Consider the following 22,981-nt stretch of genomic DNA (forward strand, 5'->3'; position numbering starts at 1 on the left):
ATTTGGCTAGGCAGGTTTATTGTGCATGATCCCATCCAAACATTGCCTGTAAGTATAAAATATCCCAATAACTTTAATGGATTATTTGATTGGACAATATAATAAAAAGATGTGGCTACATGAAGGTTACGAGGAAACATATACACAGACCTCTACAGGTTGCTTATTTGCCTTGGTCAAGAAATCATCATCAGTCACATGAATAGACAAGTGAAACCTGAGGAAGAAAATATGAGTATTGATTCCTGATTCTGCCAGCCTTCTTGTGGTGTGACAAGAATGAGAAGCTCATCAGCCATGGCTGCAGGAGAGGACTGAAAGTAGTGGGAAGGAAAGGCATATGTGAATGACAGCCACTTGCCAATCAGATTAAGGAAGGACACATAGACTACACAGTCATCTTCTCTGCATTGCAGGTTAAGCATTCACAGATTTGATTATTTGCAATTACTGTATTTGCCCTTGCCACCAAAAAAAGGTTCTCTCTAGGCATCTATAGGTGCTCCAGCACAATTCTATAGTCAACTTTAGCCAGAAGTTGTCCAAAGAATCACATTGAATGACTTAGAGTAGATGCCCAGGGAGACCATTTTTCTAGGCATTGTAGGTTGAAAGTGCTATGTGTGTGAATTTAGGGAATGGAACATGGAGGGGGAAACTGGTGATGTGCTGACCATTGTCAGGGAGGGTGTGTCCTTGCATAGTAAATAAAACAGTTCAACATAAATAAATAATATAAGTAAATAGTTTCCTGCCTGGCTAGAATTTTTGTACAGTAAATCTTTGGACACATTTTGTGCATTTTTGGAAGCAGTTTTTACTGCCACATAGTCCTGTAAAATGTGCACGGTTGCAGGAAATCCCCTGATAACTTGCTTTGCTGCATGAAAGAATAAATGCGGGGGCATTCGGTGGGTTGTTTTTGTCTCCATAGTCAATCAACCTGCCCTTATGTGTGCACTTAGCTTTACAAAAGGAAAAAAGCATTCATATTGCATAAAATCAATTTGTACAAAGTATGGAAAACACAATGGAAGTAAAACACATTGGCATTTTGGACATGCGCTGGAAGCAAGATCACTTATAGAGGCTGGCAAATCCATGCCAAATGTCCTCTCTTGACCAAGATCTCAGCAATGGTGAGTCTGCCTCCTTCCACAACTCTGTTTAAAAGTTAATAGTGATAGAATCTAAAGGAATTAAATTTGTGGCAGGCTTCTAAAATCAGTTTCTAATCATGCAGACACAGCAAATGAGATCTTAATACATCTTTCTTGAGATGGGTAGGAATTATCCATAGTTTGCCAAAGTCTTCAGAACTGTTAACATCATCTTCTGTCTGTCTGTACTCCAGAAAAAAATCATTCACAGCTCCCTGGAAACAATTAGAACTAGCAGGATGCTTGACCAGAGAGTCCATTGTTTTGAGACAACAACAGTGGATACCACATAGGTCCCTTTACAATTAAAGTAGTTGCAGCACACTTTAAGGTCTATCAGATAAATGTATAATTCATGAATTCTTGACTAATGCTGTTATGAGAGCTTTAATGCCTATAAAGAAAACACAACTGACAAATAGAAGTCGTTATCAATAAACAAAGTAATGACTGTAGATGGCACGTTGAATACTTTTCAAATGTTTAACTTGAAAGTGCCTTTGACTTCCAAATTGTCCAATACAGGCATGTTTCTACTGGTCTTGCCAGTAATCTTTTGTCTAAACCACAAGGTTGGATCTAGACCTTCTGGGAAACAACTGCTACCAGGAACAGCAGCCAGAGTTTTCTCTTTCACTTTGCCAGTAATATCTGGTAATACAAAATTGATGACATGGCCTCACTGTGCTATGGGCCTGCCTTCCCTGCTCCATATTTTTGGTGGCTGCTGTTGGTACAACTGGGGACAATTGTAAGCTGGAGCAGAGCTCAATTCCTAGAGCTGAGGGAGAATTGTCTTGGATTCATTTTTGGATCACAGCTTCCTCCAAACTTGTGAATTCCTAGATAATTGGCAGGGAAAGAACTTGAGATCAGAAAAAATTGAATGTGTGTGAAAACAAAATTGGCAGGTTGGTCCTTCCCACCAGAAGGCTTTGAGTTATTAGCACTTAAGAATAGTGTTATTATTGGCTGGCATCCTGTATTGCAATTATGGCTTCGTAACCTAGAGTTATAGATCCTAAACTGCTCCATATTCAGTAAGACTCTGTATTATTGTTGTTTTTCTGTGCTTCCAAGTCATTTTTGACATATGGCAACCCTATTATAGGGTTTCCTTGGCAAGTTTCTTCAAAGGGGGTTTGCTCTTGACATCCTGAGGCTGAGAGAGTGTGACCCAAGGTCACCCAATGGGTTTTTACACTCAAGTGGGAAATCGAACTCTGATATCCACAGTCATAGTCCAATGCTCAGACCACCACACTGGCTCTCTCAATGGACTTTATCACATGGGAGGCAAGCGTCCGCCTGTGATTAAATCGCCATTAAAACCTGTTAATAGCGCAATTACACAATAGCGAGAATTACACAATAATATAATTAAAACCTTTTCACAGAGATCCATTACTGTTTGTAAAGAGTAACGCAGGCATCGTTTGGTATTAATAGAAACTCCTCAACCCACCTTAAGAGCCAGCAGCTGCATCAGCAGAGGAGGTTTCTTAATTTGTTGGTTGTGGAACAAGAAGGAGGCTGTCTTCATCCCTTTCCCACCAGCGAGTGAGGCTATGACAAACAAAAGCAGGCCTCTTATCTCAACTCCTTGTCATAGCCTCACTTGTGGGTGAGAGGGCCCCCAGAAACCTCCTCCTCCTTGCACCTAAATCAGCTGCTAACTAGATGTGGATACTGGAAGGCTTGAAGGGGGTCAGGGTAGGAAGAGTCACTTTGGCGGTTTATAGACCACCCCTTTGGGGTGGCCTGTACCCACCCCTTTCCCCAACGGATCAGGGCCTCAGCTGCCACAGCAGCAGCCCTGAGGCCCCGATCCGCCGCTTTTCTAGGCTGCGGGTAAGCGGCAAAAGGCCGTTTCCCCATGGCCTGGAAAGGGGTGTCCTGGGGGTTTCAAGCCCCAAGGACACCCCGACAGTGGCGGGGAAAGGGAGAAAGGGGCCACTCGGCCCCTTTCTCCTTTGTGTTGCTGGCGCAGCCATGTAAAAGCTGTGGCAGCAACACAAAACCAGGAAGGAGCTCCAAAATGGAGCTCCTTCCGGCGCTGCAGAAAGGGTGCCACAGGCACCCTTCCGCGGTGCCAGGACGTCACATCCGTGCCACTGTTTGGAGGTGGCACGGCCATGATGTCGTAATGGCGGCACCCATGTAGAATGGGTGCTGTCATTTTGTATGCACTCTGTACGTACTAGGGTTGGGGGCGTCCAAAAGAGACTCCCCCAGGCAACCCTAGTACGTACAGAATACATACTTGGGTGCCCTTTTGTAAAGGGCTTTTGTTACACAGACATTACTAAGTAGCCAACGCAAGGTATAGTTGTACATCATCATCATTGTTGTTGTTGTTAACATATCTGGGGTAGCCATATTGGCCATATAGCAAAGTACAGTATCATCCAAAATCCACAAACAGTGATACCCTTTCATACAATCTGAACTGAGCCAACCAAAATGCACAATATACACTTGGCAAGTTTTTGAAGTTCCACTGGCTTTTTAATCAGACAAAAGTCTTTTAAATGATATAGGAGAAAGAAAGAAGAAAAATTGACAATGTTAGTCATAGCCCAGCATTTAGTCAAGATACTGTGGTTGTTATCCTCTGTTCAGATTGTATAGAAGGGTATTCATGCAGGCAGGCCCCTCTTCCTTCTTGCCATGCGGGTGATGGGAGATTCAGTCCAGGAAACAAACTTCAAATTCCATTTGCAAGATTTGTTGTTTTTGTTGTTGATGATGATTAATATCCCATCTTTCTCCCAACATATAATTAAAAAACAGTTGAACAAAAAAGAGGTAAAAATATACATTTATTAATAAAATATAACTACATATAATCAAAGAAATGCATTAAAAATTCAAAAATTAGCAGTACAGCCATAAACAACAGACCTTGAAAGATCCTCACACTCAGTTACTAAAAAGCCTATCAGACAGAAAAGTTTTGACTTGCCATTGGAAGGATGGCAAGAAAGGAGCCTTCCTAGCATCCATTGGGAAGTTGTTCCAAAGCCTGGCAGCAGCCACCACACAAACCACTTATCACATTCCTACCAAACAAACCTGAGATGGTATTGGGAGGACTGAAAGAAGGGCCTCCCCAGATGTGTAGAACCTAAGTAGATTAGATAGGGAGATACTATTCTTCAGATAGTTTTGAACCCATGGTTGTGATACTTCCTTAGTTTGTTTGGTAGGAATGTGATAAGTGGTTGCCACTTACTTTTTTCCTCCTAAGAGTGACATGGCAGGCAAGGACAATATGGTCCTAGCCACACTGGGAAAAGTAGACCCAACTGAATTTCTGAAATGCTGTTAATTCAGTTTTGTTCAGTTTCCATGTCAGTGAATCCATTCTGAGGATTACTCCAAACTCTAAGGGAGCTATCCAAGAGGCTGAATGTGTTGTGGAGATATATTTCAGCACCTTGGACAGTTCCTTAACAGTTCAGAGCAAAACCCAGAGTGGATTCACTGTCCCACTCACATGGAAGCCACCAGCAGTCACTGTTTAGCCCAGTTTTTAGAAGAACTAAAATATTTGAAAGTATTTGAAAAATGGTGAGAAAACGTATTTTTGAGTATCAAGAAATTTTGATGAGAAGAATCTTGAACTGACAATAATCTTTGCAGTTCAGAATTTATTCTGTGCAAAAATGGCATGTGGTTATTTTGTGCAAAAAACAATATTTTTCTAAACACAAAACTATATTTTCTCTATGTTGTTATAGTTGTTCTGTGTTTTCAAGTTATTTCTGACTTATGGCAACCCTAAGGTGACCCTATCACAGGGTTTTCTTGGCAAGATTTGTTCAGCGGAGGTTTGCAGTTGCCTTCCCCTGAAGCTGAGAGAATGTGACCTGCTCAACGTCACCCAGTAGGTTTCATGGTGGAGCTGTGAATCAAACTCCCAAGCTGCAATTCAATACTCAACAAAAGGAACAAAGAGCAGAAAGGAACATGATCCATCTGGGTACAGATCACCTTCTAACAGGTGTGGTTTCATTATGTGCACTGACCAATCATGACAGATAGACTATCCCCACACATCTGTCCCACAACACAACTTTGCAGTTACCCGCCCTGTGGGTCCTGCATTTCAGCCAATCATATAATGTGTGGTTTTGGCCTATATTCAAGGTGTGTGTGTGTGTGTGTGTGTTTGTGTGTGTAAATCAGGGGTAGGCAACCTGCGGCCCGCGGGCCGGATGCGGCCCGGCGAGGCCTTGGGACCGGCCCCAGCCCAGTCCTGCCGCCGATTGTCACCGGGGCCTTTGGGGGACAATTGTCTATAGAAGCCTCAGAAACATGCATTTATATTAAGATTTTTTTAAAAATCAGCATTTTTTTTCACGTGTCCTCCATTTTTTTTAAAAAAGTGTCTTCCATTTGAAAATTTTGTCCTACATTTGTCCTGGTTTATTTATATATTTAATTTTTTTAAAAATTATTTAATTATTTATTTTTGGGCTTCGGCCCCCCAGTTGTCTGAGGGACAGCAACCCGGCCCCTGGCTCAAAAAGATTGCCTACCCCTGGTGTAAATGGTTTAGAAATAAAGCAAATTTCTTTTAAATAAGCAAATGTATTTTCTGTCTTGTCTTTTGGTTGGCACACCTTGTTACTCTTTTCCCTAATCTATTGTCTTCTTTCTCCTCCTTTTTAATAAATATTCAAATCACAGAAGAAGGGCACTGGTTTATTTTTTTAAAAAAGTAAAAATAAAATATTTTAGCACACTTTTTTAAATAAAAAGACTAAAAATAATTGGGGAAAAAAGGATTTTAAAAATGGCACGATTAGAGAAATCTCTTTTGTTTAAGCTTTTCATTTTGGAGTCATGAAATCTGCTAAATTTTCCTTCCACAACCTTTGCTAGTTTCTACTTTCTTTCCTTTCAGTCAGCAGTCTAGAGAACTTAGTTTCTTCTTTGGTTTCAATGTGTAGATTTATGTGGGAGTAATTCCTTCTGACATCAATAGTCCTTAGTTACTTCTGAGTAGATACACATGGGGCTGCATTGTTGACTTTATCTGTTTTTAACAGAATACATGGAGATTCTGACCACATCAGCAAGTCTGCCTGCTTAAGAACTTTTACCCAAAGGGTTTATGCTATTTTCAGAAGAATGATGGCTGGAGAGAAGCTGAGATGATGAACTACAAATGGCTAGGTCTGAGCAGAAGCACAGGCAGGCCAAGAGAAAGCCTGGGAGAGGTCTCAAGGAGCAGAATTTATTTATTAATTCCAGATTATTATTACCATTATAGAAACTCTTCCACTAGGGAGAAGATAGCAATCAACACAGATAGTTCTCAAGTTAGCACACCCATTGAGACTACTTTGAATGAAGACAAGCAGAATCAGCATCTGAGAAAGCAGGCTAAGGGGCTGTACAAACAGCTCCTAAGGGGTGGCATGCAGCCACCCCTTTCCTGGCCAGACCAGGGCCGCGGTAACCTCAGGCCATGGCCCTAATCTGGCCTCGGGAGGCTGCAAAGAGGAGCCGCAAAAAGCAGCTCCTTTTTGCACCCTCCAAATGGCACCCTAGCCATGGTGGTGCAGGTCTATGGCACTCCTTTGGTGCTGCGTCACCTGAATGCAGCGGTGGAAGGGTGTCATGATGCCGCGCGCCATCTGGAGAAGTGTGCAGCATCATGGCACCCTGGTGGCATTGTCAAGGTTGTGTGTCATCTGGACACGGCACCCTGACTCCATCCCCAGGCCGGCACCCCAATGCATCCATTGGAAGCAGAAGGAAGAAGGCATTGACTAGTTCCAGTATTAGCAGACGCTGTTCCCACCAATCTACCTTGCCCAGAACAGAGGCTTGCAAAGTTCTCAGGGCCCTAGCTGTTACTTAGCTGCAGCCAGGATATTAGCAAATATCCTGCCCAGAAATAAGGCTTCTATTTATGAGGAGGCCCTACTCTCAAGGAATGTTTCTATACTAGGGCCCAGGTCTCTGTGTTACCCCCTGACCAGCACATGTGTGTAACTGTTGGTACTCTCATAGGCTGTGGAGGAGGGAGAGAGGACGCTTCTGACTTGGGGGCCCAACTCTGTTGAAGACAACCTACTTCACTGAGCAGATCTGGGGTGTCCAAGAAAGGCAGCAATAGCTAGTTTTGTTGTTGTTGTGCCTTCAAGCTGTTTCCTACTTATGTCAACCCTAAGGCAACCCTATCACGGGGTTTTCTGGAGCTGAGAGTGTGTGACTCACCCAAGGTCACACAGTGGCTTTTCATGGCCAAGCAGAGAATCAAACCATGATATTCAGAGTTGTAGTCTTATGCTTAGACCACTAAACCACACTAGCTCTCATAAGTTAGCTACTTACTTAATATTTTAATAATTTTTCTTTTTCTCAGGAATTGGAAGAAGCAATCCTGGACCGGTGCCACAATGTATTGGCTGGTCTATGTGCTTTGACTTTTCTAGGAAAGGGAAGTATTTTCTGTTCTGCTTCAGACAGTAGAATAACTTTTGGAGATGAAACTAAAATCAAGACATACACATCCAGTCTTTTATATATTCTTTCCCAAATAGATGAATGGTGAACTGAATAGACCCATTAGGCTGGAACTCTGTGACTCCCTCTGCCAGAGATAATGATGCCAGTGATAAAATAGCAGTCCACACATTGTTTTCAAGGCAGGCCAAGGAACAGTGGATGAGGAATATTATTGACCATCTTGTGAGGAAATATTTTGCTGAATACACGTACTCCATAATAGAAAATCTGATACTTTGGCAGGACAGTCCTATGCATGCCTACATAAAATGACATATAAGTGATTTCACTGCGGCTTATTTCCCAACAAGTGTGCATGAGATAGCAACATTAAAATATTAATTTATTCTGAAAGATTGCCTTTCCCCCTGTTCTAAGCAGAGAGTAATATGGAGGATGTGCTAAACTGTCTGGACAGCCACTGGGTGGCACTGCTGCATTCAAATGCTGATACTAAATTAATTGAAGAGGAGGGTTTGGAGAATGGCAAACCCAGATGTATACGTAGTGGATTTGCAGAAACTCCTAAGATCTGCTTGACACATTGCAAAATGCCTGCAGTTGGAATTAATTTTGCAAACGTATGCTTCCTCCCTCCTCCCCGCAATGGATTTGAAAAGAATGAGAGCATCCCCTACTAAACTTGGCTAAAAAGTGGTGAGAAAAGCATTCTCCAGCTGCCAAAACCACAGCAGTGAAGCCAGAAACACTCTTAATTTGAAAGAAGCCTTGCAAAGACAAGACCCTCCCCATATCACAGCCACAATATTGGTGAGATACATCCATTAGTATTGTAACTTTACAAAGGATGCATATGCACTGCAGAAACAGCACAGTTTTGACACCCTTTTAGCTGCCATGGCTCCATCCTACAGAATCCTGGGATTTGCAGTTTGTGAGGCACCAGAACTCTTGGGCAGAGAAAGCTAAAGGCCTTGTAACACTACACAGCCCAAGAATCCATAGGATGGAGCTACGGCACTTAAAGTGGTATTAAACTATATTATTTCTATAGTATAGATGCACCCATATAGGGAAAGTGAGACTAGGGCGGGATACAAACCGCCGCTTTGCGGCGCTTCCCTGCCGCCGCCATTTGCTTCGCGCGGGAGCTGCAGCAGCCAAACCGCGCGGCTCCCGTGCGGAGCAAAAAAGAAGCTCCAAAATGGAGCTTCTTTTGGAGTCGCGTTTGCGACGTAGCGAGGCGCCAGGGGCGCACTCACTACGTCACAAAGGACGCGACACGTCTGGACGCTATGCGTCCAGTACGTAAAGATAGCGGCGCCCATGTGGAAGGGGCGCCGCCATCTTGTACGTATAGGATACATACTATATGGTGGTTTGTATCCCGCCTGAGTAAGCAAACCTGTTTAACTCCCCAACCCCATGAAATAAACTAAGCTGCTCATATCCAGTATCCATGAACTGATATGTTGGATCCAATTCTTAATCCAGCACAGTGACCATAATGTTACTTTTATTTTAAAGAATAATCCCCTGTCCAGTTTAAACATGCCATAAGAAAATGCCATGAGACAATGTGACTCACTGAAAAAGACACCAATGCTTGATAAAATAGGAAAAGATGGAGATCACACTACATGTGGATTGACCCAATCAAGGAAGCCACACCTCTGAGTTTACAGGACCTGAGCAAAGCAATTGATGACTGAGGATCTTGGAGATTTCTTATTCATAGGGTCGCCATAAGTCAAAGCTGACTTGACAGCAAATAAAAACCATTATTCAAGGGACTTTCTAGGCCAAGTTGCCTATAAAGGAAAATAATAATTGTAAGGGAAAGACTTGAAGTTGCCATTCTCTGTGTGTGCCTAGAGCAGTATTTCCCAAACTGTGGTCCTCTAGGTGTTTCAGACTTCAACTGCCCAGAAGCCCTATCCCTTTGGGCCAACAACTACGAATTCTGAGATGTAATGTCCAAAAGATCTGGAGGATGGAGGTTTGGGAAACATTGGTCTAGAGAATAGACTGAGAAGTAACAAAGGTTACTGAGGCATAGTCTTTCTCCTGATGGTGAGAAGTATTGCACATATGTCTAAACTATAGCCATTATTTCTGAATGTGAATCTATGTGTCAAAGCAGATGGGGCAAAAGGAGTGGCCAGAGGCCCCTCTGCCCTGATCGCTGCAGGAGCACTGCAGGACTGTGGCAACCAGACTGTGGTCCTGAGGGCGACCCCTGCTGCGGTACCGAATGGCTGTGAAAAGGAATGGCTGGGAAAAGGCTGCTCCTTTTGCGGCTGGGTTTGGACCACATTAGGTGGCCCCAGCATGGCCCCTGCATGATCTGAGGGTGTGCGTCATGTGTACACCCACCCCAGATTGGTCTGACGCCTTTTGGGTCAACTGTTTGAGGCCTATATGCATATTCACAATAACTGTACAAATCAGTGCCCTTTGTTCTTCTTTTGTTTTTCTGGTTAAGCATTTTCTCTTGTTTGTTGATCTGTAGAGATCTATCCTAAAATCAAGAATGATGGAAAGTGTCTGGATGACAGATTCCTGGATGCTCCAGGCAGCATGTCAATACAAGTTGCAAGAAATGGGCCTTACCTGTTATGGCCCCCCAATTATAGAATACTCTCTGTTTGGAGGCCTGGTTGGTGTCAGTATTGCTGTCATTTTGGCACCAAGTGAAAACTGATTTTTTACTAATGCCTTAGCAAGCCTAATTGGTTGTACACAAACCCTCACATCTACATGGTTTTAAATAGTTTTAAACTATTTTAACCAGTTTTAATATGTCTTTTCAACGTTCTAAGCATGTTTATAGCCTATTAAGATATTTTTTGTTAATATATGTGGATTTAAATTAATCAGGTTGCTTTTATGGTGCACTGCCCTGAAATCTTCAGGTAAAGGGTGGGATATAAATATTTAAAGCAACAATTTTTCCAAGGTCTGAAGACCAGATATAAATAGGTATACATACTTATACATACATATATGTGGAGCTTATCGCTTGGCTGTTAAAAGTGGCTTATCTCCATCCAGTTTAAAGCTTAATTCAGGTGGCATCCTGATCTTATTGAAAGGTTTTTGTCACTGAATTTGCCACCTGAATCCTGCCCGGGTCCATAGCTATTCCAGGAGCACTCCACTGGCCATTTTCTTAAGTTAGAAAACTCCCGGATCTGAAAAGAGCTGCAAGGAGTGTTCCTGGAAGCAGGGATGGACCCAAGCTGTATTCAGGAGGCAAATTCAGCAGCAAAAACATTTTGATATGATCAGGATACTACCTGAATTAAGCTTTAAACAGGATAGAAGTAAGCCGGTTTTAATTGCCAAGAGATAAGCTCCTTATCTATCTTGCTATTGGAGAGATGGGGGTCAAGTCAGGCTGTCTCAGCAAAGTCAAAGGGACAACTTGTAGAGGATTCTTCAACTCCATTAGAATTCTCCACTCCACCATGACAGGAAGAAACCAAGTTCTTTCAGGGGAGAGGCTTATATTTTCTGCAGTTTTCAGACACAAAATCTGTACACAGGATTAGCATATTTTCTGTAGCTAAGATCACACACGTATAGAGCAAGCAGAAAAGGACAGATGGACTAATCAAAATGAGGCAAGCAAGCCATCCAGAGCTACTAATAACTAGTAAATGAGTTGACATTTCCTGCAGATTTATTTATTTATTTATTTATTTATTTGCAGAAAAAAAGTCTGACAACTTTCTGTGTGTTTTTGGTGTGTTGTAGTGAGGAGATCCCCCTGTTCTGTTCATTATGTGAGGATAAATCAGCTCAATTTTTTTAATCCCTAGGCACAAAAAAAATAATAATATAAAATTATTTTTTTAAAAAAATTAAATATAAAATGAGTTTCCCCTTGTGTGTGTGTGTGTGTGAGCGTGCATGGATCTGGCCAAAAGCCCATGAACACGGAGCAGGCATGAAGGTATCACAACCTGTAGCCAATGACAGACATTTTCCATTGACAGATTTTCCAGGTTCTTTCCATTTTACAGCATCTTCTTGTTCCTCTCTGAAAATCCACCTCATGAAACATCATGCAAGGAGAATATAACTAAAAGTAAAATTCATAAAATGCTCATGTGCATGAAAAAGTCCCCAGAACTCTAAAGCTGGTAAATTCTAATAAATATAATTTAATTCTTGTAAATTCTACAAAATCTCATTTAACTACTAATAATTTAGGAATAGGTTGTCTAAAACCCATTTTAAAACACCCCCCCCCCAAAAAAAAAAACCTCCACCAGCAGCAATTTCCTTTCTGTGCAATCTACCATATAATTAGCTCTGCAAGGAAAACCAAACAGATTGGAATTATTTTGGAAGATTTCTGTGTAACCTGAGAGCAAAGATATGGGCCGTTGCTTTGCTTCAAGCAGCTGAAACCAACCCCCATTCTTTTTACACACCTTGAAAAATTGAGAGAAAAAGAAGGCTGCCCAGAAATGGGATTAAAATAGCAAAGGAGTGATTTGTTCTTCTCTATATTTAGAAGTGGCTGGCCAGTCTTTTGTGGTAACATTACTAGCTTCTGTCTTCCTTTCCCTTTGGCCTTGTACGATTTTTCAAACTTCCATATACAGTTATGAATGGATTTGAAGCTGTTAGTCCTATTTAACAAGGATTCTTGGCCTGTGCTTTTGCAACGAGGATTTGCCTTCTTGTTTCTGTACAGCATCACAAAGCTACACTGCTTGCTGTCCATAGGATGCTTTGATCCAGAATTTCAGTCATTGTTTCCACATTTAGGGCCTGGAAGGGACTTCAAAGAAATGGGCGTGCTGAATCTACTGGATGCCAGAACAGTACAATAACACAGAAAGGATATAACCAAATCCCCAAGGTGAGAGGTGCTGCCAAGTCTTGCACGTAATAAAAGCAGTAAAATGACAGGAGATCTTTGACAAATGCATCACAATAATCAGTGCCAAGAGAAAGAACTCAGTCACTGAAAGGTGGGAGGAGAAAAGAAGGCTGGGAACAATCTGTGGCATTTGCACATTTCCTGCTTGTATTTTCCACACCAACAAGGAAAGGAGAGCATCCAGATGCAATTGGTGATCAGTGGAGAGGACAACAGATCAACCATGTTTGTTGTATTGTTTTGTTCTTGGCTCAGACTGCCTGACTAAAAACAAAACTGAGTAAGAGATCATTTGTACTGAAGAAGTATTTTAAAAGAGAGAGAGAGAGAAAGGGGGGGGGGGGGGGAGAACAGGTCCTTTTGTTTTCCCATCCTGACCATTTCATATTTTCCTGGCACTTGCATGAATTGTCTGGTTTCTTGAGCTGGTGCTATCTAAAGAAAAATTTTAGTTCCTAATTTTATCTACCTCTGACTCTAGTAGGGAATTTTGCCAGTGAAAGGCTCTGATCTCAATTTCCTCCTGAGATCTGCATTTTTCCATACAGAATTAATTCAACTGTATGATCTACCCAGAGCGTGGGAAAGTTGTGTTTTAATTAATTACAATTATAATTGCAAGGGCCCCAGGGTAGTCAGCTACTACTGCAGTTACAATTCAGCTACTTTTTCTTTCCTGTTCCTTGAAGTAACTAGTTACTTTTTAGTTACTAGAAAAATCTGCCACAAGCTGCTACCTTGCAGTACAGAACACCCTCCCCTCTTATCCAGTTGGGTTTTCAACATCCACAACAAAACATGAGGCAAGAGGAGGCAGCACTTGCACCAGGGGATAGTCCTCCTCCACCATTTAGTTGGGCATCCAACCACTAGCAGCTAAACATTACAGTTACAGTGGAAAAGGGGTAAAGTTCTCTCTTCTTAAATTATTACTATAATGTAACTGAGTTATACCATAGTTATGTTAAAACAAAAAATTGTTGGGTCGATCTAGTTATTCCCAAGTTCTGCATTTACCACCCAAAGTAGAACCACCTTGATTGGAGATGGTGCACTGTTTCACCGCATTTTAAAACTAGGAACTATACAAGCTATTACATTCTATTAGATGTTACATTCTTTCTCATGTAATTGTGGGTGGTAGGTTGTAAACACAGTCAGTACAAAACGTTGGCTTAATTATAAAAGAAATAATGAAATAAAACAAATATTTTCCTTTTATTCCACTCCCTGGTTCAAATTTTGTTGCATATTTTATGTCAAAAATTAATGAACCCAAATGAAATGAGAGCTTAATAAAATGAGAGGCAAATGCCTGGCCCTGCTAGCTTCCTGTTTACATCAGTATACATATCCTGACATAACATTTGGACTTTACATATAATAAGTTGGCTTCAAAAAAAAAATTCATTGAATCTAATGAGTTGCTGAATCAATCATCACTGAATAATTTTATTAGAGTCATAGACCAGTACATTGAGTCAATAGTCCAACTAAGTCTCATCTGATCATCGGAAAAAAGCTCTCAAAGCCCTAAGATGTAGATTGTTGTACATACTTTTGTTGAAGGTTACATAAAATTAAGTAGAATGTAATGAGTTTAATTTGTGGTTCATTAATAATACACAGATGATGTAATTGCTGGAAACACTGTCTTGAGGGATGTTAACATCTGTAGGATCAAGAGAAAATTAGAAATGGACAGATTATAAGATAAGGTATTTTAAAAAGCAACAACCAGAGTAGGGAAAATGGGAGTAGAATATATGGCTCTGTGCTATTTGTCTCCAAGTCTTTTCCGACTTATGGCAACTCTAACGTTACCACAGTTATTTGGATTCTTTTGGCAGGTTTGTCCAGAGGGGTTTCCCATTGCCATTCATACAGGCTGGGAGACATTGATTTGTCCAAGGTCACCCAGTGGGTTTTCACTCAAACCACTACACTACGCTCCCATATCATTTTAAAAGGGTATGTCCCTTTCCTTAGCAGGACAGCAGCCTGATCCATTTTCTTTTCCTTCTCCTCCTAATATCAAATTGGCTCTACATCATCATCATGGCTGCCTTCTCCTCTTTTTAATCAGTGTACCCTCAGCCCTGATGCTCCAGAGTGTTTCTTGGAAGCAAGCTTTGGTTCCTGTCATCATGTTTCTGTACTTTCCATCTTGGGGCATGGGTGTTTGCAGTGGTGACATTAGGGGTGTGTGGGAGATGTGGTCCGCACCGTCTGACACCCCAGAAGAAGGGTGACACCCAGTTGGTCCTCCTCCTACATCTCACATCTCAAGGGAGGCAGGCAGGCAGGGAAGCGAGGAGAGGAGGGGACAACTTCCCAGTTTGCCATCCACAGATGCTCAAATCTGAGGGAGTGGGCCAAGCCTCCCTTGCTTCCACCACGTCATCCTACTCATGAGTAGGATGATGCAGTGACACTGAGGGAGAGGGCCACCCCCACCTCGCTGCTGCTGTGTTGTCCTATTTATAAACAGGAATACTTGGTGACACTCAGGGAGCAGGCTGGTCCCCCACCTTGCTTCCGCTGCATCGTCCTACTCATGATGTGGTAGCGCTAAGGGAGAGGGCCACCCCCATCAATCTGCCACTAACCTTAGCCTCATGAGTAGGATGATGTGGTGACACTGAGAGAAAGGATCGGGTGTGCTGCCCCTGAAGCCTTGCCCCTGGGAGCCCTGCTTCCTGCACCAGGTGACTCCCAGGGCAGGGACACTGGTGGTGGCTTGTCCAGCGTCCAATCATGTTAATCCAAGGGGCTTGTCTACACTAGGGGCAAAAGTCTGAATGGACTCTTGCCCCTTCTGGCTTGATCCCAGAGCCACCCTGCATAATTTTTCTCGGCAGGGGCATTGGGTAGATTGTCCACACTACCTAAATATTCCTGTGGAATTTCCTGGGTCTGCCACTGCTGCTCCCCACCATGTTGCCCCACTGTTTCTGTCACTGCTCCCCACAATATTGCCCATGCTGTTTCTGTCACTTCTGCCACCACCACCACAGCTAGTGCCACCTTAAAACCTCCGGGCCATTTTTTGGCCCAGACTGTGAGGTTTTTCCCTCCTCTCTCCCTTGGCACTGCAGGCTCCACTGGAACATCAATCACTCTGAGTCAAAAGAGGCATCCAACATGTGGTCTGGGTGCCTTAACTGACCTTAGCAAGGAAAAGAGGATGAGACACAACCTTTCTGGCTTAGCAACAACACAGAAGATCTGGGCTGCCAGAAGTTAAGGAGAACCCAAAAGGTCTTAGAACCTGAAATGGACAATAGTTAGCAACAGCAATAGCAATAGCATTTACAGTTCTATATGAGTTATCAATGAACAGCACTCTCTAAGTGGTTTACAATCTGTAAGCTAATTGCCGCCAACATGCTGGGTACTCATTTTACTAACCTACGAAAGGATCAAAGTCTGAGTCAACCTTGGAATCCTAGGATCAAACTCACAACATTGTGGCTGCAGTACCACCATTCAACCATTGTGCCACTTGGGCTCCTTTTTAGTTGGCTATAGCCCATCTGTCCTCAAGGTACTTTCCTCTAATTTTGTTTTCACAATAATCCTGTGAGGTAGATTAAGCTGGAAAATAGAAAAATCACAATGGAATGGCCCCAAAAGAATTTCACTGTGTGATTCTGCACTGAAATGTTTGATGATCCTCACCAACCAGAAATTCTTGATAACATTGTTGGCTATCTGAAATTATTTGCTATGTAATTATATAAAATTATATGATATATAAAACTATCTGCTATATAACTATAGAAATATTTGCTATATAAAGCCTATCAAGTTAGTGAATGTGTATCAATTTCTAGAAAAACCAGACTCCCATTGTTTTAGGGAGAAACGTGTCTTTATACAGTTTCTCTTCAGAGCATGCAAACTGCTGTTCCGACTAAAACTGAACTCAAGCAATTGAAACCCCACAGGACTGGAGACAAAATGGAGCCACTGAAAAACAATCCTCCAAGGGGTAAAAATGGCAAATACCATCCCAGTTATCATGGAATACTGAGTGTTAGGCCTCATCTCCACTGGAGAAATAATAATAATAAGATTTATTTTTATTTCCTGCCTCTCCCTGCGGATAATCCAGTTTGACAACACTTTTATTGGCATGACTCTGTGCTATGGAGTTCTGTGAGTTGTAGTTTGTGGTGACAGCAGAGCTCTCTGACAGAGAAGGCTAAATATCTCACAAATCTCACAAATCCCAAAATTCCAAGCATTGAGTCATGGCAGTGAAAGTGGTATCAAACTACATTATTTCTGCAGTGCAGATGCAGTTGTAGTTGGAAAAGGAAAATGGTACATGGCGGTGAGAGGAAAGGTGTGAATGTAGGGTTGCCATAACCCGGCAGCCCCCGTGCCATTCACGGTTTTGGGGGGCCCCTCCCGGTCCCGGTCCGGTTTGGGCCCCCACCTGTGCCTTGTTCCCGGTTTGGGGGCCCGCTCCGGCCATTGCCGCTGCCGCCAACCCACCTCCTCCTCCGGCTCCACCTTCCTCCTCCTCCTCGGCGGGCCGGCGGCAGAAGCGCCGCCGCCACCGCACCCCCACTGGGAGGGCTTGCGCGCCTTGGCGCGCGCCGCCCAGGCCTCAGCAGGGGCAAGTGGCAGCGCGCGCGCCTGCCCATTCCCTCCACACGCGCCTGCCCGCACCGCCCCACTTCTTTGCGCGCACGCGCCTGCCCGCCCCACTTCCCTCCGCGTGCGCGCGCGCACCTGCCTGCCACACTTCCCTCCACGCGCGCACGCACCTGCCCGCCCCACTTCCCTCCGTGCGCGTGCGCGCGCCTGCCCCGCTTCCAGGAGGAGGAGGGGGGAGAGGAGGAGGAGGAGGAGGAGGAAGGAGCCGGATGAAGGGTGCTTGAAGGCCAGGACACAATTGGGCCAGAGGAGGAGGAGGAGGAGGAGGAATGCTGAGTTAGTGGCCATTAGGGCTGCCTTGGTATTTTGGTTTTTTTAAATTATTTTTAAAAATATAAAATACTTATTTTATTTAATTTTTTTAATTTTTATTATTGCTTTTTATTTTTTATTTTATTAATTTTTATTATTGCTTTTTTATATTATTAATTTTATTATTGCTTGTTTTTGTTTCATTTTATTAATTTTTATTATTGCTTGTTTTTGTTTTATTTTATTAATTTTTATTATTGCTTGTTTTTTATTTTATTATATTAATTTTTATTATCAAATATATAACCCCTGCCTTGTTTTTTATTTATTTTTTCATTATTTTTTTATCATTAAATATATGCAAGTGCATTTTTTGTGTATTTATGGTGCTTTGAATGCTAACAAATGCCTTTCCTGGACAATTATAGTGATGATGATGATGATGATGATGATGATGATGATGATGGTCCCTTGACCAAGTACACACTTCTGAGAAGTACAGTTGAACCCGAGGGCAAGTCCATTTCTGCCATCTGTCTAGGAATAATGCCAAAATGTCCTCCATTTTGATCATGCCTAAAAACATGCATTTATATTAACATTTTTTAAAAAAAACTCAATTTTTTGCACGTCCTCCATTTTAAGAAAATGTGTCCTACATTTGAAAATGTTGCCCTACATTTGTCCTACATTTGTCCCGGTTTGGAGGTCCTCACTTATGGCAACCCTATGTGAATGAAGAGAGAACTGAACATCCTCTTGAACTCCATAAAGCAAGGAAGCCTGAATTCAATTTCAGAGAAGGTTGTAGAGTTCACATTCCAATGGAGTCTGAGTGTGTGTGATGAGGAGGCAAAACAAATGTGTTGTTGCTCAAGTTCTTATTGCCAGTAACTAGGTGCCCTTTCACACTCCACAATTGCATCATTAACTCCTTTAATTGCAAGGAGAACACCCTGTGGCATCCTGAAATTTGTAGTTTGGTGAGGCAATAGAGCTCTCGGGGTGAGAATTCTAAATGCTGTCTCTAAATTACAAATCCCAGGATTGCATACAATATGCAGGGAGAAAAGGAACCACATTCAACTATTCCTTTAATTTTCAGATGTATTATAAAATGAATATAATCCTGCTGATTTGAAGAATGTACCTTTAGTTGAGCATAACAAGAGGGGGTGTTTCCACATTACATCCAACACAGGCACAGTTTATGGGTGCATCTACACCGTAGAAAATATGCTGTTTCACACCACTTTAACTGTCATGGCTCCATCCTACAGAGTCCTCAGATCTGTAGTTTTGTGAGTCACCAGCACTCTTTGGCAGAGAAGGCTAAAGACCTTGTAAAACTGCACATCTCAGAATTCCATAGGATGGTGTTCCTGCAGAAGGTGGTGCCAAACTGCATTATTTATACAGTATAGATACATCTTATGTACATGTTCGCATGATTGCTGATTGACACACAGGTAGAGTTTTTCACCTATGATCCTTCTCACATATAACATCCAACACATGATCTGTGTTGGAATGGAACCAAAGTGTGTATTGTGTGAATTCTAAGTAAAAAGGTGAAAAGTGTGATGCATGAACAACTCCTTGAAATACCGTTCACCCATCTGATTTCTTCCCCTGTCTCTTAGTTACTGATGAAATGGGTTACTTTCATAGTAGGAAGTTTGAGGAGCTCATCTTAATGGGATTTGGAAGATTATTTTCCTCATTAATCTTTTCTATTATTTTTTAAAAACCCTTTTCTGGACAGTAAAAAAAAAGTTTTCAAGCCAGCTAACACAATTTACCCAATGCAGTACATGCAATACTAATCATGTTTGAAAATCACAGGGTACTTATATAAAGCTTTGACTTTTATGATACCAAAAATATTCTGCTTATAAAGCCGTTTTGTGGGTTGATAAAATAATTTTATAATGCTGTCAATTAGTGGCACTTTTGCAATATTTGCTATTGCTTTCTTTTTAATGACCTTCCCGTTTTTTTTCTCATTTGGTTTTGCCAAAGGGTATAAAAAATAAAAATAAAAAAATCCATTTATTTGTCTGTGAACGTGAACACATAAAGTAGCCAGTGTATTATTGAGAAAACATTCACTTTTCTTAGTGTTCCATCACCTACCCTATTATTGTTTTCAGTCTCATTGCACAAAGAAAGTTTCCTGCTGTGCATCCATGTCTTGGTTTAAGATAGTCAACATAGAAATTCTTGCTTAATTTCAGTTTTTATTAAGAAATGCAAAGTATAAGGTCTTCAACAATGCAGTTGTCAGAGGCAAAATATCAGGAAATTTTTATCACGGTAATTAATTTAGGATTTCCCTTTTAAAAAAAAACGAAGAAAAAAGTTAAGTGATAGTTCTAGAGTTAAAATGGTGAATATGTAGCCTGCAACACCATCCTGGGGTGTATTTACACTGTAGAAATAATGCACCTTGTCTTGCACTTTAAGTACTATAGCTACATCATATGGAATTCTGGGATTTGTAGTTTTATAAGATCTCTAGCCTTCTCTGCCAAAAGGTGCTCATGTCTCATACAACTACAAATCCCAGGATTTTGTAGGATGAAGTCATGGCAATTAAAGTGCTGCCAAACTTAATTATTTCTACAGTGCAGATACACTGTGAGGCAGCATGGTGTAGTGGTCTGAGTGTTGGAATAGGACTCTGGAGATCCTGTTAGTAGGATTTGATTTCTCCACTCAATCATGAAAAACCACAGGGAACATATTTTACACATGGTATAACAAAATTTTGCTACCTTAAGTACATCATGGGTTATTTATTGTATTTGTATCCCTTCACTTTATAGAAATTTGGTTAGGATTTAATGTTGATTTTTGTTAAGTTATGTTTATTCTTTACTGAGAAACAAAGATTTTTTTATTGCTTATTTGCTGGCTTTCTTTTCTTTTTTTTCACCCTCCCCCTTCTTTCTTTCTTTCTTTCTTTCTTTCTTTCTTTCTTTCTTTCTTTTTTTGTAGAAGAAAAACAGGGACAAAAATATGTGAATGATAAGGAATTATTTTTCATTTGTGTACTGGCATCCTCAAAACATTTCAGGAACTCGCGCATCAGATGTCCAAGCCCCATAAGTCCTGCACCCCCTGATGAGTGACTGCACTGGGTGATACCAACCCTAAGGACACCACTGGTCCTCCATTTTGAGCATGACCAAGAGGCATGCATTGACATTCCTAGCTGTGCTTTGGGCTTTGATTTGGGGACGTTCTCCATATATATATTTTCTTAGATGGTCCTCCATTTGGGGGGGGGGGTGCCTGGTTCTCCCAGCCCTCCCTTCCCCCTTCTCCCTCCTTCCTTGCATCACCGATGATGCGTAGCTGATTGACACACATTTTGAAGTAGCACAAACTAGTGGGAATGACAGTCATGTAAAAAAAAAAAAAAGAAGCAGTTACAAGGGAGTAATGAAAAGATCCGCTTTCATAGTGGGAATTACATACCTTTTGGAACCGATTCAATGACATGGAGCGAAGATGAATCACAAATCGGTTAAATGTAAGTGGGAATGAGCCCTATGGTTGCAGTCCTGTGCACACTTTCCTTGGAGTAAGTCTTTTAGATATCACTTGGGCTTGCTTCAATGTTGACATATATAGGATTGTGGTCTTGTAGATGCATCATCATTTTGTAAATTGTATAAGGGGAAATCGAAGAGTTTACGTCTGGGCTGATTTTGTACCAGTTTATGTCTGGGCTGATTTTGTACCATCAGTACAAAGGTGTCGCAGCATCTCTCCCACTGTTTGCCTGCTTCCCCATCCAGCCCCCACCCCAAAAGGACAAAATTAAATTTATTCTGTAAAAAGCACATTAGTAAAAAAAAAAAAAAAAGCTTTTATCCATGCAGTGGTAAAGTGAGATAATTTAGGACTTTGGGCTTTAGCTTGAATCATCTTATACATTTAAATAAATGGGACTTAAAATAAGTGTTGGCTAACCAGTAACAATTGGTTCAGTGAGTCTACTCTGATTGGATCTTCCAACAGAACTATAGTATTAATGTTTTTGGGGGGATTTTGGTGTGTGAAGTTTTAAGCAGCCATGTTTATTATTTCCATTTTGAAGCACATGACTGACATTCACCTTCCTCTCCATTTCCCATATGTTGCAACTACACAGTTTGCAACTGTTTCTGCACTCCTGATATGTGATATCAAAAAAGCAACAGCTGTATTTAATGTATGTTGTGTTTGGTGTTTTCTGTATAATCTCCCACTTTAGGATTTATAAAAGTGGTTTTAAAAAACAACAGCTACCGTCTTGTTTGCCACATCTGACAAAACAAGAAGTATTCCGACCATGTGCAGTCTGACATTTTAACTTTTTATTTTAGCAAAATCATGTCTACAGAAGTAAAATAGAACTTGCTCTTACTAAACGTGTTCGCTTGGATAAGGAAAAGAAGTATAATTTTGTTGTGGGAAAGGGATAATATATTCCTTTTTACAGTAAGATGGTACTTATTCCAGTTTCCCAAGAATATGGCGTGTGTGTGTGTGTGTGTGTGTGTGTGTGTAAGTAATAAAATGAACATCTGTACCCATGAACATGCCTGCCAAGTTGCTCCTGACTATAAAATCTTTTTAACAATCAGTTGAAAAGATGCAGGAGTGAGCAGCATCAGTCACTGTGGCCACTCTTAAAAAAGCCTTCCCTGGACCCCTGGATAGAAATAACTATAGACCAGTCTCGTTATTATCATTTCTGAGCAAGGTGATCGAGAGAGCGGTCGCCAATCAATTACAAGCAGTCTTGGAGGACATGGATTTTCTGGATCCATTTCAAACCAGATTCAGGATGGGATACGGAGTTGAGACTGCCATGGTTGCCTTAATCGATGATCTCCGTCTGGGCATCAACAGGGGAAATGTGACCCTGCTGGTGCTCTTGGACCTCTCAGCGGCCTTTGATACCATTGACCATGGTATTCTTCTAGAACGCCTGAGAGAGTTGGGTATTGGAGGCACTGCATTGCAGTGGTTCCGGTCCTACCTCTCGGGCAGGTTCCAGATGGTGTCGCTTGGGGACAGTTGTTCGGTCAAGAGGGAGCTTAAATCAGGCGTCCCTCAAGGCGTGCTTCTGTCCCCAATGCTGTTTAACATTTACATGAAGCTGCTGGGTGAGATCATCCAGAGACATGGGGCGGGCAGTTATCAGTACTCTGATGACACCCAAATATACTTCTCTATGTCTTGGACTGAAGCAGTGACTAAGGATGGCATCTCTCCTCTGAATGCCTGTCTTGGGGCGGTAATGGACTGGATGAGGGAAAACCAACTCAAGCTGAATTCAGGTAGGACGGAGGTACTTGCTATAGGAACCCCGAATCCAAGAATGGAGTTGTGTCAGCCAGTTCTGGATGGGGTCACACTTCCCCTAAAGGATTCTGTTCGCAATCTGGGGGTGCTCCTTGACTCGTTGCTCCAACTGACAGCTCAGGTGGATGCGACAGTCAAGAGTGCCTGCTATCAGCTT

Source organism: Sceloporus occidentalis, unplaced genomic scaffold (genome assembly GCF_023333645.1).
Source record: "Sceloporus occidentalis isolate IW3139 unplaced genomic scaffold, rSceOcc1.0.p SCAF_4, whole genome shotgun sequence".
Classification (NCBI taxonomy): domain Eukaryota; kingdom Metazoa; phylum Chordata; class Lepidosauria; order Squamata; family Phrynosomatidae; genus Sceloporus; species Sceloporus occidentalis.